This window comes from Nicotiana tomentosiformis, chromosome 1 (genome assembly GCF_000390325.3).
Source record: "Nicotiana tomentosiformis chromosome 1, ASM39032v3, whole genome shotgun sequence".
NCBI classification, from domain to species: Eukaryota; Viridiplantae; Streptophyta; class Magnoliopsida; order Solanales; family Solanaceae; genus Nicotiana; species Nicotiana tomentosiformis.
This window is the reverse complement of record NC_090812.1, coordinates 3,842,757-3,859,769: the sequence shown is the minus strand read 5'-3', so window position 1 is coordinate 3,859,769 and position 17,013 is coordinate 3,842,757.

The following is a 17,013-nucleotide window of genomic DNA, read 5'->3' as shown; positions in this document are numbered from 1 at the left end:
AAATTTACAAAAAATATGAAGAAAAAACTAGATTCTGGAATTTAAAGCCCATGAATTTATGATGGGTTCTTTGATTATCTTATGTGATGAAAAAGAAAAAAAGATTTACCATTGTAAGTGACATTTGAATGTGAAAATTAGGGTCTTTTGACGAACATTTTCGAAAAATGACAGCTCCAATGATAAATATAAAATGAAGAAGATGATAAAAATATAGAAAAGAACCAAAACTGCCCCTAGACTAAAAAATGTGGTGGCAGCGTGGTTGCTATGGCGAAAAGGGGATAGTGGCAGCTATGATGGTGGTAGAATTGAAAAGATGGAGAGGTTAATTTTTTGACAATCAAGAGCTTGTCCATTTTTTTTAAGGTGGGTCGGATTTTTGGGTTGAGTAAAAAATGGATTAAGGGTGAGTTTATTTAATTGGGGTCATGGTTGAAAATTGAACGAATAAAAAGTTGCCACTTATAATTTAAGTAAAATTTTTTTTATTTGGCATTGACCATTAGTCGCAGGGGCATAAGTGAGCTAGAAAGATAATGATGGGGATATTTTTGGCTCAATAGGTGGACGAAAGACATATTTGTACCAAATCGAATAGTGTGAGGGTAGTTTTGGACCTTTTACGTATATTGAAATGAGTTATTGATTGAACTCACTCAAAGTGTAACTTAATTTTGTTGCAACAGTCAAAGCATTCAAAATTGCTCCTTTTGAAGTGGCGTGGCACCATATGTTCTTTAATAAAAATTAATTATTTTTTTATTAAGCACGTTTTGTTGAATTGATTTCAGTTTTTTTATTCAAAATGTAGAGTATGATTGAAATATCTTACTATAACTAGATCCTTCTGTTATATACGTGGCAAAGCATGAGTGTTCATTCGGAAATAAAATTTGAAAAATAGGAGTAAGCGATGGTGTGAATCTTTTGATTATGCTTTATCTTTGCTTAATTCTCTCCTTCCAAACCATAATTATTCATCATAAGGATTTTTTTCACTTAGTGGATTTTGAATGTTCTAAGTATTTTTTTGCTTTCCACCTGGTATTCGGTGTCTTATTATAGAGACTAATCCGAATTCACATCATATAAATGCTTATTAAAGAAGAAATCGTTTTTTGTCTCCACTGAAATTTTTTCAACTAAGGATGAAATGATCGTATCCATTTTCCACCGCAACGTAACCCGTGTTGATAATCTGTTCTAAGTATTCATATTAGTTTACATCAACGGTATAGTATAATCAATAGAAAGGCATGCAGGGTGTGTAATTTATTGCTTGTAGAATTACCGCAAAAGAACAATATTGGGAGTCAAACACACATATCTACATGTGTGTTAAATCCTTTTTGTTGCATTGAGCTGGTATGAATTCTGGTACAAATTATTATATAACATGATGTTTGGTAAAAGTATTTTATATTATCACAGGCTGAAGAATCCAAGAACTTCATATCAATACGTGGCAATTTCATAGCATCCTCTTCTTTTATAAATGTTACTATTACTTGTAAACACATGCAGTTCATTACTCAAGAAAGGTAAAAGTATCACTTTATTCTGAGGGGGAAAAAAAAGAAGATAGGTGTAGTATGCATGATTGATCTCTCTTCTTTACTATATACAATATTGTTTATCCCAAAAATCGGATAACGTTAGATTTATGTATGGTTCTAAGGATATGCGATACAATTTGATATAAATCGTGTAGAGAAATAGAAATATGTGTATTCTTGACTATGAGAATGAGAATAGTGAGTAAAAAGAATGAATAAGATAAAGTAAAACAAGCACAAGGGGATATCTTTCAATTTGAGAAGTGATCTTTTGTTATAGTGTGTCCAGCTTACTTACAATCCATGTCCCTCTTATAGTAAAGGGATCCTACTTTATATACAATACAAAATACGTAGTGGAGAGCCCATGATGTATTATCTTTTTCTCGATTTCCGCCAAGATTCTCTCCCATAATGCGGTTGCAACGGCCCTAGTCTGCGAGCTCGATACTGGCTCGAGCTCGGTATTGGATCGAGCCTTCGGTCTTGGTCCGATCTGACATTTTCATCGATCCTCACCATAACGTATGTGATAGCTGTCCCTTCGGTTCGATTTTACCGAGGCATTTAATGTGTCAGACGGTGGTCGACCACCTCTGATATTGAACAGTCACTGCTTCAATCTATAAATAGCCTTTCCTTCCACCATTCATCATTTTTACGTCTTCAATCTTCCAAATTTTTCAAGTTCCTTTTCGTCTTTTCTGAGTTTTCTGTCTGTAAACCTGTGAGTTTTACTGCAAATTCTTCCTTAGAACACCAAATACTTCCATTCTTTGTTTACGAAATTTTAAATGGCAAAAACGTCTACAATTATTTCGCAAAAAGAGAGTGCTTCTTCATCTCGACCTACTGGTGGCGAGGATGTGGAAGAGCCCCGCCCTGAGGAATTCGTTCCGGTTGGGTGTTCGACCGTAGGTGATTTTAAAATTGAAAAGCCTTCTCCGAGACCGGGTCGGTGTGAGCCGATGTCGAGGTACCAATGTTCAATCACCGAAAAAGTTCTCGAATAAGTCATACAAGAATGCAACTGGGATAATAAACTCGTAGTTATCCCATTGCCTGATGAATCAATTACTACCTACGTCGAAGGGTTCTTAAGTGTTTATATTTATCCTTTCATCCTGGGACCCCTGGACCCTATCATCGTTGCCTTTTGTAAGATGAAAGTTGTAGTACTTTGTATCTAGTTTGCAGAACTTTAAACCGTTTGGCAGTTGGAGTTGAGTACAAGAAGTTATGATTGATACACTACAGGCTGTCGAGGAAGGGTTTGATGTTTTCAACATAAGCATGTAATGATCCAAAAGTCCATTTTTAGTTCTAGAGATCGAAATTCGATTTTGAGACTTTCGACATTTTGATAATGAATAATAGGAGTGATCTGGAAAGTTTGGTCTAATTTCATCAAGTCGCAATTGAGTTTTAAGCGCGAAATATGAGTTAATTGTTTAACGAGCGAAATTGGTATCACATTGAGCAAATGAGCTCCGAACTGAGTTTCGATTGAACGAATGGGTTCGTAGTTTTATTTGTGACTCATAGGAACAAGAATCGTCGAATTCCGAGTTCGTATGATGGAGTTAGAGCCTTTTTAGTAAAATAAAACTGCTGGTGTAAATAGTCCAGGTGTGCACCTTTAGCGACCAGATGTGACACTTTTAGCGACGGGATTGGACTTTTAGCGACCGGAATAGTGTTTTTGGGGCAGAAACTTAAGGACCAAAAATGATCATTTCCTTCATTTCGTTTTGGAGTTTTGGAGCACGGTTCTTGGGCGATTTTGAGGATTTCTTCAAGACTTCAACTTGGGTAAGTGTCCTATATCCAAATGTGATTATATTTCATAAATCCATGGTCATATTCATCATTTATTTCGGATTTAAATGGAAGAAATCAAGATTTTTGCAAAATCTTCCAAAAACAAAAATTTAAGATTTGGAGGTCGAGTTGTTATCGGATTTTGGTAAAATTAGTATGGGTGGACTCGTAATTGAATGGGTTATCGGATTTTGTAAGTTTCGCCGGATTCTGAGATGTGGGCCCCACTGGCAAATTTTGAGCTAATTTCGGATTTTAATGAAAATGTAATATTTTCTTATGAAATTGTTAACTATAATTTTCGTTGACTGTATCGAATTAATTATGACTAGATACGAGTCGATCGGAGTCGGAAATTCGAGGAAAAAGCATAATACTTGGTTAAATTGGAGCAAGTCGAGGTAAGTGACTTGTCTAACCTTGTGTGGGGAAAATTTTCCCTAGGATTGGTATTGATGTGATTATTGAAATGTGTTGAAAGTCGTGTGCACGAGGTGACGAGTGTGTACACGAGCTAAATTGCAAAAGATTATATTTTAAAATTGTGTAAATCATTATTGCGCATTTATTAAATTATTTTATCTTGTTATATTCTTCATCATTGATATGAGATATAGACTTCAAATTTGTTTGATCTTTTCTTACTAATTGTTTTACCTGTTTAGTTGAAACTTGGTTTCTTTTATTCTGTGCATTATTTGAAGGTTAATTTTTTTTAAATTAAATATTATTAATATGAAGTATTTGATATTTTTAAACTTGATATTGAAGCAACGTAGTAAAGATTTTGAAATATTATTTTCCTAAATTATTTACTCCTGAATATTTTTATACTCATTGTGAGGGAGCCGTGAGCTCTTTATTGTGGAAAACTATTATTGATGATTTATTTTGGCATGAGCCGTGAGCTCTTTATTGTGGAAAAATATTGTTGTTGAATTATTTTGGCAAGTTAAATTATTTGAGCACTTGAGGTGCAAATTGTGATATATTGTGATATTGATACGCATGCGGTGGTATAAGGTCTGGGTGTTGAAACGCATGCGGTGAGATAAGGGTGGCTTGATACGCGTGGCTAGTAGGGGAACTACTAGAAGTCATGCGGTGTGATAAGGGTGGCTAAATCGCGGGATGCTATTTCGGGAAAAAATATTTTCTTTAAATAAATTGTGAAGGCTCCCGCGGTGATATAAGGAAATGAGATATTGTGAATTTATTTATGATTTGGGACTACGAGGCGGTACCTCGGGAGTGCCCTTGTTGATATTGATTTATGGCCATAGTTATTTTCGATTAATTGTTGTGATTTTCATAAAGTTGAAGGAAATTCTGTTTTGATTCCACGAGATATTATTTGTAATTATTTGATGTCATTAAATGTGACATACTATTTGATTCATTTTCAATGTTATTTTATTTTACTACATTGATAAATATTTTACCATGCCATTATTATATTCCAGTAGGGCCTCACCTGACCTCGTCACTACTCTACCGAGGTTAGGCTTGGCACTTACTGGGTACCGCTGTGGTGTACTCATACTACGCTTCTGCACATCTTTTTGTGCAGATCCAGGTATATTTTACCAGCCTAGACGTTAGTGAGTTACCTGCGCACGGATACTTCGAGGTATATCTGCCAGCGTCCGCAGACTCCGAAGTCCCCTTATATCATTTTATGTTGCTTCTTTATATTTTATTTAGACCTTGACATATAGAGACATTGAGAATAAATTCTTAGAAGCTTGTGACTTATTTCTACCGAGTTTTGGGAGTTAAAATTGTTTGAATTGTAGTTTATTTATTTAAGATATTTATTATTATTCCGCATTGATAGGCTTACCTAGTCTTAGAGACTAGGTGCCATCACGACATCCTACGGAGGGAATTTGGGGTCGTGACAGGTTGCTTATGAACTTGCTTTGCCACCTAGTTTCTCAGGTGCTCATCCGGTGTTCCATGTATCCATTCTTCGAAAGTATGTCGGGGATCCGTCTCATATTCTGGATTTCAGTACAATACCGCTGGACGGTAATTTGACTTATGACGTGGAACCGGTGGCTATTTTAGACCGGCAGGTTAGAAAGCTGAGGTCAAAAAGCATAGCATCAATGAAGGTGCAGTGGAGAGGCCAGCCAGCCGGAGAAGCCACTTGGGAGATTGAGCAGGAGATGCAGAGCAAATATCCACACTTATTTGAGACTGCGGGTATTGTTCTAAACCCGTTCGAGGACGAACGTTTGTTTAAGAGGGGGAGAATGTAACGAACCGGCCGGTCATTTTGAGTATTACAACCCCGCTCCCCTATTTACTACTCAATTTATGCTTTATAGTTATTTTATGACTTATCGGGCTAGTGAGTTCGGGTCCGGAAGGAATTCAGAGTGAAATAAGACACTTAGTCTCATAATTAAATATTTAAGTTAGAAAAGTGGATCGGATTTAGACTTATGTGTAAACGACCTCGGATTTGAATTTTTATGATTCCAATAGCTCCGTATGGTGATTTTGGGCTTAGGAGCGTGTCTGAAATATTATTTGAAGGTCCGTAGTGGAATTAGGCTTGAAATGCCGAAAGTTTAATTTTTGGGAAGTTTGATCGGGGGGTTGATTGTTTTGATATCGGGGTCGAAATCCGATTCTGAAAATTTGAGTAACTCTGTTATGTCATTTATGACTTGTGCGCAAAATTTGAGGTAAATCGGGCGTGATTTGGTAGGTTCCGAAGTCGTTTGTAGAAATTAGAAATTTCAAAGTTCATTAGGCTTGAATTGGGGTGTAATTCATGGTTTTAGCGTTGTTTGAGGTGATTTTAGGGTTCGACTAAGTCTGTATGATGTTTTAGGACTTGTTGGTATATTTGGTTGAGGTCCCGAGGGGCTCGGGGTGAGTTTTGGATGGTTAACGAATCATTTTTGGCCTTGGTGAGATTGATGATATTTGCTGCTGCATTTTTCTGATTTTCTCTTTCGTGTTCGCGAGTGGGCCCTCGCGTTCGCGAAGAGTGTTTTCTGAGTGTGAGATTTTGTTCATCGCGTCCGCAAAGGGGATGACGCAAACGCGAAGGTATGTATGTGTGTGCATCGCGAGCGGGTGAGAGGTGTCGCATTCGCGAAGGGTTAAATTTGTGGGCAGTCGAGTTGTGCTTCGCGAACGCGGAGGACCTATCGCGTTCGCGAAAAAGAGAGGTTTGGACAGAGAGTTTAAGTTCTAAAAATGGGACTTCGTCCCAATTTGTGCTTGAGAAGAGGCGATTTTTGGGAGTTTTTCAGGGAAAACAACGGGGTAAGTGTTCTTAACTCAATATTGGTTAAATTACCCGAATCCATGATTGTTTTTATCATTGAATTGGTGAATTAAGTTGGAAAAGTTTGAAAACCCTCTTAGTTTAAATTGAAGATTTGAGGGTCAAGTTGGGGTCGGATTTTGATAAAATTGGTATGATTAGACTCGTGGTTGAATGGGCTTCCGGATTTTGTTACTTTTGTCGAGTTCCAAGACGTGGGCCCCACAGGTAATTTTTGAGCTAAAATTCGGATTTTTATGGAAAATTAGCATTTTCTTATGGAATTAATTCCAATAAATTTTATTGACTGAAACGAATTATTTGTGACTAGATTCGAGGCATTCGGAGGCCGATTTGCGAGGCAAAGGCGTAGCAGAGTAAAGAATTTCACGTTCTGAGGTAAATAACAATTTTAAATATGGTCGTGAGGGTATTAAGCCCCGGAATATTATGTCATGTGATTATTTTGGAGGTGACGCACATGCTAGGTGACGGGCGTGTGGGCGTGCACCGAGGGGATTGTGACTCGGTCCGTCCCGTGAAACTGTAAAGTTGAATAATTTGTTGTTAAGCTATATGCTCTCTATGTGTTGAAGACATTTGACTATAAATAATGTTAGAAATCATGCTTAGGCTATGTGATAGTACTGTTGGGACCCATAGAGGGCACGTACTTATTGAATCAATTGCTAATTTGTATCTTGTGCTCAATCATGATTTTACATGCGTATCTTACCTCAGTCTTTCTTGATATTTATTGATGCATTATGTTATCTTTGTTTGGGATGATCTTTGTAATTTCTGAGAGCCCGAGAGACTAGAGAGGTTGAGGACTGAAAAAGGCTGAGGGCCTGTCGGTGAGGTAAGGATATTATGACACGTGAGTTGTCCGTGCAGGATATAATAGCACGTGAGTTGTCCGTGCAGATTATGGCGCTTGGGCTGTAGGAACCCCTCCGGAGCCTGTACACCCCCAGTGAGTACGGGTACCCATTCAGTGTGAGTGCTGAGAGCCGAAAGATAAGTGGAGTGACTTTTGCCTGAGAGGTTGTACTTGCTTTGCATTTGTTATTGCACTTGATTGCTATCTGTCATTGTTGTGAAATCTCTAAAAAAAAATTATATATCCGGATTACATGAAATTGAATTGTATAAAAATTGTTTTGACTTAAACTGTCGGATTTGAAAGCATGTCTATTCTTTTCTGGAATTACTGAAAGTGAACTGTAACTGTGTAGTTCGTCATTATCTTCAGTTCCTTGGTTATTATTGTTACTTGCTGAGTTGTTTGTACTCATACTACACCCTGTACTTCCTGTGCAGATCCAGGTGTTCCCGGACATAGCGGGTGTTGATCATTTCGCGCAGTTGATTTTCAGGAGATTCCGAGGTAGCTGTCGTGTTTCGCAGACCTTGTCTCTCTTTCCCTATCTCATTGTTTACTATATTTTGGTCTTAGACTATTATAGACCTTAAGTTCCAGATTTGAATCCATATTAGATGCTCATGTACTCTGTGACACCAGGTTTTAGGGAGTGTTCGTGTCAATATTTACGGGATTTTGTATTGTATTAAATTATTATATTTTCAAAATTAAGAGAAACTATGGTTTATAGAGATTATTGGCTTGCCTAGTATCGAGATAGGCGTCATCACGATAGGTTGGAATTTTGGGGTCGTGACAATATTATTATAAAAGCATAAATACAATATTAATATACCAAAATAAACCAAAAATATTAAACAGAAGAACTCACAGGGAAAGGACATAACTGCAATATAAATGTGTGAGAAAAAGAAAAAGTGATTTGTAAAAGTCAATACCACTAATGATTCTACATACATAAAGATCTAAAAGTGAAATATCATATCAATCTTTTACACTTTGAAAATAAAATCTATGGTGGATAAAATTATAGTTAAGATTAAATATTCAAAACAAGAGATGAACTAATATTAAGATCTAAATCAACATAGAATAAATTATTTTTATGTTAAAACCAAATAATTAAATCTTTTAATTAATTATTTAGCAAGAGAACCCAATTCAATTATTTTTTAAATTAATCGCTAAAATTCTTATTCAAGTTAAATAAAAATCTTAGGGTACATAAATTTATTCCATAAAAAGAGCGTTAGAACACAAAGTAAAAAGGTTAGTATATTATTAAGAATCAAAATGATATACACGTGTCTGAGAAAGCACAATCAAAGCTAAATCCTAAACAAGAACAAGCTTTCAAGACTATATTATAAAGAGTCGACTCTGCTATAACGGGATTATTCTTTGTAAGTGCCTCCGGCGGAATCAAAATAATATTTCTACGTCATGCATTACTTGCAAATATCATATCAAGAGGCATGACACTGTTAGCAATAATAGCAAGTGGTGTACCAATAAAGATTTTATTGTAAGGCCACCCACTTTAGATTTGATATACCTCTTCAAACAACTTAAATAACTATCACAAATATATCAAAGTAGAGCAATGATGCTAAATTAATAAGGAAAGCAAAAATGATAATATAGGATGAAGCACTTATGGCTAAATGTCAAATGATCGAAATAATTGCCCGGAGTTCTAGATATATATTGGATATTAATGAACCGTTTGGTGAAATATTAATGATTTTGGAGGTAATTTATGTCAAGTACTACCAGTAATTCCAAAATTGACAAAAGCAGAGACTGTAAAAGCTAGCTTGCCAAAGTTATACTTCTGGCATCAAATGAAAAAGATTCAACTGGCAAGAAATATAAAGTAAGAACAGATCCAGTATTAAGTGTCTTCTTGCTTCATGTCGGAAACGAAGAAGAGCATCCAATAAAAGATCATTTGATTCTTCATGAACATTTGGTTATCAATCCCAATGGTAATAGTAGTGCATTTAATAAGAGAAATATTTCTATCATTAGATTAAAACGCAATTTGTGCAAATCACATGATAGAATTAAAAAGATATCTTAGCTAGCAGAAATGAATATGTTGATAAACTAAATAAAAGGTTTATTGCAAAATTTTATAGTAAAAATAAAATATTTTTCTATTTTTGACTTAGCAGAAAATGATATCAATAATTACTACCAAGAAGAATACTTAAATACCAAATGACCTTCTACCATACATGTTTGTTGTCAAGTTTATTATTTTGTACGTATGTTAATGTCACCGTATATATAATAGACTAAGTTAAAATTGATCTTCCATTGTATATAGTTTTATTTTGAAGAAAAATATGTCCGTCATGCTACTGAAAAATTTAGATACGCCAAATAGCTTAGGTAATAGCACACACATGGTATATAGAAGTTTTGATAATAACGTCATTGTGATGACCCAAAATGTCATCTTTAAATTTGATAATTAATTATGTGTTCTAAGACCTTGAAAAAGTACTATTTATCATTCCTCGACTTGCGTGCGCATCCGTATAATTTTTCGGAAAGTTTTTATGTGAAAAATGGATTAAAATGTGAAATAGAGCTTTAAAATTCAACTGAGTTGACTTTGGTCTACATTTTGAGCAAACAGACTCGGATCAGTGATTTGACAATTTCGTAAGTCCGTATCGTGATTTGAGACTTGTGCGTATGCCCGGATTCTAATTCTGAGGTTCCTAGCCCGAGATATGGAATTTTGATGAAACATTAAACGTTTGAAAGCTTAAAGATTTGAAGAAGTTATTGATGTTGGATTTATTGATACCGGATCCGTATTTTAGTTCTGGAGCCCGGTATAGGTCCACTATAATATTTATGACTTGTCTGCCGAATTTGGTGAGAATCAGAGTTGATTTGACGTGATTCGGACGTCCGGTTGTAAAAATATAAGTTCTAAAGTTTTCTTGAAAATTTCCTTTGATTTGGTGTCCGATTCATAGTTCTAGGTGTTATTTTGACGATTTGATTGCGCGAGCAAGTTCGTATAATGTATTAGGACTTGTATGCATGTTTGGTTTGAAGACCTGAGGGCTCGGGTGAGTTTCAGATAGACTACGAGATGATTTTGAACTTAGAAAAGCTGGTTTTTGAGCTTCTGCTGTCATCTGGTGCATTGTGCTTCACGATCGCGAAGCCATTCCTTCGATCGCGAAGAGGAAATTGTAAGTAGTGAGTTTTACCCTTTGCGTTCGCGAAGATAGGAACCCGATCGCAGAAGGTACTCCCAGTGCACTGCGATCGCGAGGGACCAGTTGCGATCGCGTAGAAGGAAGGAGGGCAGAAGCTAGGCACGTCAATTGTGCTACGCGATCGCACAAGTAAGTACGCGATCGCGTAAGACTGAGAAAAGGTACTCCGCGATAGCATGATCATTTACGCGATCACGTAGAGTTAAAAGTCTGGGCAGCCAAGATGTGCTTCGCGATCGCGAAGAGTAAAATGAACCTGGGCAAAAGTTGTTCTACGCAATCGCGATGAATAAAAATCTGAAAAACAGAACTTAAGTTCTGGAAATGGGGTTTCGACCCATTTTCAACCATTTCCAATTTTTGAGCTCTGGTAAGGCGATTCTTGGGCGATATTCACGAGAAAATATTGGGGTAAGTATTCCTTTTCCTATATTGATTATATTTCATGATTCCATACTCCTTTATAGCATGAATCCGTGAAATTTTGGGAGAAAAATCAGATTTTTATAAAATCTTCCTGGATTTTTATCCGGAAAATTAGTAAATTCATATAGAATTAATTCCTATGATCTGTATTGAGTATATCGAATTGTTTGTGAATAGATTTAATGGTTTTGGGGATAAATTCAAAAGGAAAGGTTATGGTCGAATAAATTATTGGAATTTGCAAAGCGAGGTAAGTGTCGTGGTTAACCTTGACTTGAGGAAATAGAACTCTTAAACTATTTGTTATGTGAAATGCATGTGAACGATGTATAGGCGAGGTGACGAGTGTCTATACGTCGTCAAATTAATTGTTTGCATAATTACTTGAAAAATCATAAATTATTTTAAATTATGAATTAATTATTATAATAATTATTTCTTTCCTATTCTTTGTCAAATGTTAATTCTTGAATTCCTGCATTAATTATTACATGCTTGTCACGACCCAAAATCCCACCACAGGTGTCGTGATGGCACCTAGTCTCTAAGACTAGGTAAGCCGATTTCAATTACATTTTGAAACTATTTTTTATTTATTTTTGAATTAAATAAGTAACCAAAACTAACAGCGGAATAAATATGAATATACAACCTCCCAAGACTGGTAGTACTGAGTCACGAACTCTAACTGAATACATGGAATGATTACGAGGACCGAATACACAATACTGTTTGATTACAAATTAACAGTACAATGAAATGAAAAGACTCCAAGGGACTGCGACGACCAAGCAGCTCTACCTTGAATCCTTGCGATCACACTCTAACTCTTTCCGGGTCCGATACCTCCAATACATGGCTCTGCACAAAAATGTACAGAAGTGTAGTATGAGTACACCATGGTCGGTACCCAGTAAGTATCAAGACTAACCTCAGTGGAGTAGAGACGAGGTACAGTCAAGACACTCACTAGTCTAATAATCTTTGCAATATAGTATACAAAATAATACAGAAAAATAACTAGCAATGATAACAACAAAATCAACCAGTGATATAACAACAATGCAACAAGAACATCATAATTATTGCTTAGACGAATAAGGAACACAAGTACAACCAATTAATCAAGTCCTTCAAATATAAATTCTTTCGCCTATATGTTTTTCAAATACTAATCTTCAGGATATAATACTTTCTAATAAATATATTTTCAAGTAAAAGTCACAATGTGACACCTCATTTCACAAAGGAATGAATTTATTTTAGAAATCATTTGAGTGAAGAAAATGACATTTTAATTAAAATGAAGCATCTGATGACTACTAATTTGGATGTAAAATTTATTAAATTAAAATATAATAGCAATTTCGTTTATTCAAAATAACTCAATTCTCGAAAACCAGTAAAAACCATAAACACAAATCTGCAGAGTCTTGTACGAAGAGCCAAAGCCAACACAATACAACAAGGAACATAAAATACATAATAAAATCAAATAATACATCATGGAAGAATACAAAAATTTACATATCACGAAAAAATAAAATAATCAAAGGCAAGTGCATTCATAGAAAAATATCAACAAAAGGACACTCTCGAGGTACCGCCTCGTAGTCACAAAGGTAAATATGCAAGACAGGGGGATCTCCCGAGGTACCGCCTCGTAGTCCCAAAAATAAATATGCAAGACAGGGGGATCTCCCGGAATACCGTTCCGTAGTCCCAAAGTAAATATGCAGGGCAGGGGGATCTCCCGGAATACCGTTCCATAGTCCCAAAGTAAATATGATTTCAACAATTGCACATCAAGTGCTCACATATCACAAATGGCTCATCAAGTGCTCAAATATTACAACATATCACGAAAACCAACACTACATCATTTTCCACAATAAGGAGCACATGGCTCGACCGTAATGTGCACAAAAATCTTAACAAAAATATCCGGGAGTGAATATCTCAACAAAATAATATTTCACATAAATTCAAGGTGGCAATCACACCAAATCATCATATAAAAATAATTTCAACAAACAAGGATCTAGGCATGACAAATAGAGGATTTAATAAGTATAATTAATTTCCAACTTAATATATAAGGGCGTCTAGGGATTTTAATCAACGAAATTTGCACACATAAACCAAGTACGTACTCGTCACCTCGCGTACATGGTATTCAATTACATAATTTACACATAATACTCAATGCCTAAGGGGTATTTTCCCCACTCTAGGTTAAGCAAGACACTTACCTTTTTGACGTTAGGCCGATATTCCAAAATCGACTTCTTGCTTTAATTGTATAACTTCATTAAAATTTATCGAAAAAAATTTCGGATAATAATACGTCGACTTAAAATTTTATTTCAAAAAGTCAACAAAAGTCAACACGGGGAACCCCTCTCGTAACCCGACATAATTTTCACGAAATCTAATCGCCCATTCCGATAAGAGTTCAACCATACTAAAATTATCAGATTCCGATGTCAAATGAACTTTCAAATCTTAAATTTGTGGTTTATGAAGTATCTAAATTTTTTTTCAATTTCCATCTCAAAGTACTAACTAAATGATGAAATCAGTGATATATTCATGTATATTAACCAAATTCGAGTTAGAATCACTTACCCGATGAATTTCTTGAAAACTCCACAAAAAGTCACCACAAACAGAGCTCCCAAGGTCCAAAATGTGAAATAATGCCCTAAATCTCGGATATATAGTACATCCTCTGAACTCAAATTTCGCGGTCAGAGAAATTCCAAGCGCGGCCGCGCCCCAGGTCCCGTGGTCGCGAAAATTTGGTGCGGTCCGCGAAATTCTTAGGGCTGCACTGCCAGGCTTTAGTATTTTAGCCATAACTTTCTCTGCAGAAGTCCAAATGATGACTTCTTTATTTTTTTGGAAACTAGACACGAAGGGCTACAACTTTTGTTTTTGAATCATCTCAAAATTCCTTGTAGGGCAAAAGATATAAGCTTCTGAAGTTGGAGCAGCGGATCTGCATAACTTTCAACAGCGGTTCGCGAAATTCTGTCGCGGTCCGCGAAATTTTGCCGCGGTCTGCGAAATTCCAAGCGCGGCCGTCAAATTCTGCTGCTGTCCGTGCCTCTCCTTCACCTCAGCACCCCAAAATGTGCGGTCCGCACCCTCAAAAGTGTCAGAACAACATTAGAGTGCCGAAATATCCGAACTCGCTCAAAACTCACCTCGAACCTTACCCGGAACCTCCCAGACATAAACCATATATGAATTTCAATTATAAACCACGCTACGGACCTGATCGCGCACTTGAAGTACTGAAAAGAGGTCGTCTTGACCCGATATTGACCATGGCCAAACTCCAAAATTTCTTAACTTTATTAATCTCTCAACCAATGATCCAAAAATACACCAAAGCCCCTCGAGACCTCAACCAAACATACTAACACGTCCCAAAATACAATACGAACTTAGTGGAGGCTTCAAATCTCGTCAAACAATGTCAAATTTACGAATCGCACCTCGAATCAAATTATTAGTTTTCGAATCTCCCAACTTCTATGTTTTGCGCCGAAACGTATCAAATCAATCCGGAATGACTTCAAATTTTGCACACAAGTCATAAATAACATACTGTAGGTATTCTAATTTTCAGAATTGGATTTCGACTCCGATATCAAAAAGTCAACTCCTCGGTCAAATCTTTTCTTTTAAGCTTCTAAAATAATAATTGTTCGTTTAATTAATTTCCGAATATTCCGAAAATCAAACTCTATCACTCCCCGCGGGTCATAATACTTATTACAAAGTTGCTCGAGACCTTAAGTCACTGAACAAGACGTTAATTCTTAAAAAGACAAGTCGGGTCGTTACAATGCTATTTGAATTATGTGTCTTAATTGTTATTTGACATTTAGCATATCAAATATTAAACTGCCTATTTTCTCCCTGATTTCCATAATAACTTGCTATTTGTCATTGTTTATTTCATAATTAAATCATAATTATTGTATGCTTGTTGTCTTATAATTTTATATTAATTGTTGCATTTATTTGCGAAAATTCTTCTATAAGAATTGGTAAATGAATATATTGGAGGAGCGGGTTGCACGCCGCAACATAATTGATTGAAATGAATATACTGGAGGATCGGGTTGCACGCCGCAACAGACTTATTAAAACTCCATATTGGAGGATCGGGTTGTACGCCGCAACAAGTTTATTTAAAAGTCGATATATAAATATATATTGGGGGATCGGGTTGCACGCCACAACAGACTTGATTAAAATGAATATATTGGAGGAGCGGGTTGCACGCTACAACAAAATTGAATATGAATATATTGTGAGAGCGGGTTGCACGCTGCAACGGAAATTGATGAAAATAAAAATTGGTTATGACTACTGAGTTGGCTTCAATTATTATAAATGAGTTACCTGATTTATTTTTTACTATTTGTTGTTGTTACTAATATTGCGTACATGTTAATGTAAGTGACCCGTCTTAGCCTTGTCACTACTTTATCAAGGTTAGGTTCAGCACTTACCAGTAGATGGGGTCAGTTGTACTGATACCACACTCTGCACTTCTTGTGCAGATTGCGGAGTTGGTCCTAGCAGCGTACCATAGAATTGTTCGGATCTCAGCTACTTAGAGGAGACTTGAAGTATAACTGCATGGCGTCCGCAGTTCTGAAGTCCCTGTCTACTTTACTTTAGCTGTGTGTTTATTTTCAGACAGCTTTATTTTATTCAGACCCTTATTTGTATTATTCTAGAAGCTCATGCACTGGTGACACCAAATTCTGGGATGGTATTTAGACACCGTTTCTTTTATGGATTATTCACTACATTTCACACTTTACTTACGCATTTATTTCTTTTTTATTAATAAATTTAAAAAAAATTATTTTAAAATGGATAATATTATTCTAACGTTAGCTTGCCTAGCAAGTGAAATGTTAGGCACCATCACGGTCCGAAGGTGGGAATTTCGGGTCGTGAAAAGTTGGTATCAGAGCACTAGGTTACATAGGTCTCACGAGTCACGAGCAAGCTTAGTAGAGTCTGAAGGATCGGTACGGAGACGTATGTACTTATCTCTCAGAGGCTATGAAGTTTAGTAACAACATCACTTCTTTCTCATTCTGTCGAGTGAATTTATTCTATCATCGATGATTGAACCATTCTACTCTTATTCTCTCGCAGATGGTGAGAACACGTAATACATCTACCGATGGACAGGGACCAGAGCCCCCGGTGGCAACTATGGCCAGGGGTAGAGGTCGAGGTCGTGCTAGAGGTCGAGGTAGAGCTCAGTCCAGAGATTTTGCAGTTGCACCTGTTATAGAAACCTCAGGTGGACCTTCAGGAGAAGGTTCCAGTTCAGAATGTACCAGCTGAACTAGTTCACGTCCCGGAAGGATTCATAGCCACTCTAGTGCTTCAGGACGCTCTAGTCCGGTTGGTGAGTCTTATGGAGAGCGTGGCCCAGAATGGTACATTTCCAGTGGTGCCAGCCGTCTCACAGGCTGGGGGAGGAGCACAAACTCCCACTACTCCTGCTTCGGAGCAGATAACTCCCCAGAATCAGGCTCCAGTAGCCCCGCCAGTTGGGGTAGTTCAGCCAGTTGTTGCGGCATAGACCGGTGATAGGTCTGCCATGTATTTTGAGGCCTTATTGAGACTGGATAAGTTTACTAAGCTCTTTCTAGTTCACTTCAGTGGTACTCATTCTAAGGACCCACAGGATTATCTTGAACGCTACAACGAGGTGCTGCAGAACATGGGTATAGTTGAGACCAATGA